Raw genomic sequence first — 3,595 nt, 5'->3', positions numbered from 1 at the left:
GTGCAATTCTTGCCATGTTAAGCTCATAAAATTGCAAGCGCACAAATATCGCAAACATGGTATAGGTGAATTACATTTTAGTTGTAGTAAATGTTGCAAACGTTTTAGTCGTATCGAAATTTTGCTTAATCACAAAAAAAAAGGCATTTACTAAAACGACCGTTAAGGAAGAGAAACGAGAGGCTTGTTAAGGAAAAAAATATAAAAGGAAGCCAAATTATTGAGAAACCACCACAGTCTGAACTAACGTTCAAATGTTATATATGCGATAAGAGTTTTGAATGTGCAAATGAATACAAACTACATTTGGATATACATCCAAAAGGCGATCGCAAATACGCTTGTGAGGAATGTGGAGGTACGCACAAAAATCAAAAGCTTCGCACAATTAACCGCAAGCAATATGCGGCCGGATGATCGTCCTTGTCCGCCCTTCAAAATTATCATACTCGATGGAGCTGATTCAATGACACATGCTGCACAGGCTGCCCTACGTCGAACCATGGAGAAGGAAAGTCGTAGTACACGCTTCTGTTTAGTGCGCAATTATGTGTCGCGCATTATTGAGCCGATTACATCGCGTTGCACAAAATTTCGTTTTAAAGCGTTGGGTGATGAACAAATCATTGCGCGTTTGCGTCATATTTGTGAGTTGGAGGGCGTCAAGATAGATGATACTGCTTTTCAGTCGATTGTACAAATACCTGGTGGTGATATAAGGCGCGCCATAACAACACTTCAATCATGTTATCGCCTCAAAAGAACAACAAATACTATAAGCACTGCAGATTTGTTGGAAATGTCTGGCATTGTGTCCGAGCATTATTTAGTTGATTTTTTTTTTTTTTTTTGGATGTATGCCGATCGGGAAATTATTCAAATTTGGAGGAATTTGTACGACAGATAGGCTATGAAGCTTACAGAATTAGACAAATGCTAGAGCAATTTAATGAGTATGTCCTTCGTTGCCCATCACTAACCAATAAGCAAAAGGCTTTAATCTGCGATAAACTGGGTGAATGCTCATTTCGTCTACAGGATGGTGGCTCTGAATATCTCCGAATCATGGATTTGGGATGCGCAATCATACTAGCACTTAAGTGAGAATACAAACTTATACTTTGAAAGCAAAGTTTTCCGCCAGGAGGGTAGAATCGGGCTTGGAAGAGGTGCTCACAAAGTGTTTGTCACGTTTCGCAGACGAGGAGCGATACTTCCAGGATAGGCGAATGGTGAAATTGTATATGAAATTTATTGAGAGTCATCAGCATTCTATGGAATTCTATGAACAACTATTCAATGCAGGTATCGGAACCATGGTTGCGGATTTTTATATATGCTGGGCATATCATTACGATTCATGTGATAATACACGTAAAGCCGATGTAATCTTTCGCCGTGGCATAGCATGAGGGACAACGTTCAGTAATTTTTTTGTTTAATTTTATTTACTCATTCTCTAATTTTTGGCTTTCTTTTACTAGAGATATCAAAATCGTCTACCTTTAACGTCACTATGCAAGGGCAAGCTCGGAGTAAATCCGGTGCAGAGTGTCCTCCACCTCCACCACCAATGGCCACATCTTCCACCAGCTGTAAATGAAGATAATTTAATGCGTTCTTCTGTTGGTGAAAGTCCACGTAAACAAGGATCAGCAATCCAGCCGAATCCAGTAGGGGCCACCACCACCATTTCCAGCACGCCGTGGATCGCCGCCAATTCCAAATCGAAGCGGAAATGCACCACCTTTACCTACTAGTCCAAATAATATCAATTAAAGGCCGAAATGAGAACGGATTCAGCGAGGCTGTGCATCAATGCCACAAGGTAATATTTCTGGCTGTTAAATAACTGCGATTTTGCTTTAAAAGTTTTAGGGACGTTTTCTGAAGTAGACTTCAAAGATTTTTCAAAATTTGTGCTTATAAGGCAGATCAATTTTTAAATTCATATAAGAAAACGGCCTTAGTTTAAATTTTTTTTGTTTTATGCTTGTGCTCAAACAAATATTGTTTAACTTTGCAACATCGTATAAATAAGAAGGTAGTCCACTCAAAATTTTTTGACGTATTTGAGGATTTTTGAAGTTTCACAATGTTTGTTGTTTTGCTAAAGCATTGGCATACCATTACTGTTTAGGTCGAAATTGTGGTTTTCCGGGATTGAAATTTTCTTCAGGATGAAAACGTCATGGTCGTCTGAGACAATAATAATATGCTTTAGCACGATTTATGTGCATATATATCGATTTAGAATACAGTAAAACATGCAAGTTTCATATCAGTGCTAAAAAGGGCACATAATATGTGTCGGGGGGGCTTAACTCTCATAATTAGTGGCGAACCTGCAGAACTACATGGCAATGTTCTCCCTGAAAACTTGGTTTTAGTCGCTAACTTCAGATTTTGGGACTGTATTAGAAGTTCTGAGTATACAGTTTTTGTATACTTTATTGTCGCACAGTGTAATCAAGACGAATTTTATTCCAGAAATTTTATGCAAATAACGAAGCGAACTCTGATATAGAACGCACGAGATGTCACTCAATGGCAATTCATCACTATATTTAATCGATCTACGTGCAGAATGGTGCTTCCATACAATCTCGTGAGCCAATCACTCTGAATTACGAGATGAACAATGACAGCAATTCCTATTTAAAATGTAGTATGTAAGTATGAATTAATATTATATATTTCCATTAAATTGCATCTATTTTTTGATTAAAGTAGTATCTTTTATCTGCATGCCAGTTAATAACTAGCATGCAGCACAACAGATAGATATATCTTTGAAAAGGGGGGGTCGTAGGTTGTATGTTTCGTTTCTGGATCGTGGGTTCGGTTACTGCTCTCTGGGTCCCTGATCCTCTTCGCTGGATGGGAGTAGCACGAGTTTAGTGAGGGGTCTTTTAACCTTTCCCTTTGCCGTCATGAGATCCACTACTCGTACTCGTCCATCCGATCCCGGATGGAGGTTGATAACCCTCCCGAGCCTCCACTCATTGGGTTGCAGGTTGTCTTCTTTTATGACAACTAGATTGTCAAGCTGAATTTTTGATTTAGGTTGGCGCCATTTGTTCCTTTTTTGAAGTTCGATGAGGTATTCCGTCTTCCATCGTCGAAAAAAGGTGTGGTGTAGGGCTTTTAGTCGCTGCCATCGATTAATAATTGATGCGGGGTTTTCGTCCGCATCTGGCTCCGGGGATGCTAATAGGTGTCCCCCTATTAAAAAGTGCCCCGGGGTTAATAGTTCTAGGTCGGACGCTTGATTTGAAGGGCGTTAGGGGGCGGGAGTTGAGGCAGGATTCTATCCTGCAAAGCAGGGTAGAGAATTCCTCAAAGGTGTATTTATTTATTTATTTATTTATTTATTTATTCATATTATAGTCTAGGACAATCAGAACCTCCTTACAGACTATTTACTAATATATCTTAACTAATAAATATAAAATATTCAAATAATTTCATTCAATAGCAGTTTAAACCTAAATTTATTTAATGCAAAATCAATATCTATAGAATACAGCAAATTAAACTCCCTCATTGCCCTAGCAATTGGAGAGTTGGAAGCATAAGTCGTTCTAAATCTATC

The 3,595-nt window shown here is 38.7% G+C and overlaps 1 pseudogene; it reads left to right on the top strand.

Moving 5' to 3' along the window:
- Positions 1 to 289: 289 nt before the first annotated feature.
- Positions 290 to 1,104, top strand: LOC137234781 (replication factor C subunit 4 pseudogene; annotated as a pseudogene).
- The last annotated feature ends 2,491 nt before the right edge of the window (positions 1,105 to 3,595 follow it).

This window comes from Eurosta solidaginis, chromosome X, assembly GCF_040869045.1.
Source record: "Eurosta solidaginis isolate ZX-2024a chromosome X, ASM4086904v1, whole genome shotgun sequence".
In the NCBI taxonomy this organism is placed as follows: Eukaryota; Metazoa; Arthropoda; class Insecta; order Diptera; family Tephritidae; genus Eurosta; species Eurosta solidaginis.
The sequence above is the reverse complement of the archived record's forward strand: the minus strand, read 5'-3'. Positions and strand labels throughout refer to the sequence as shown.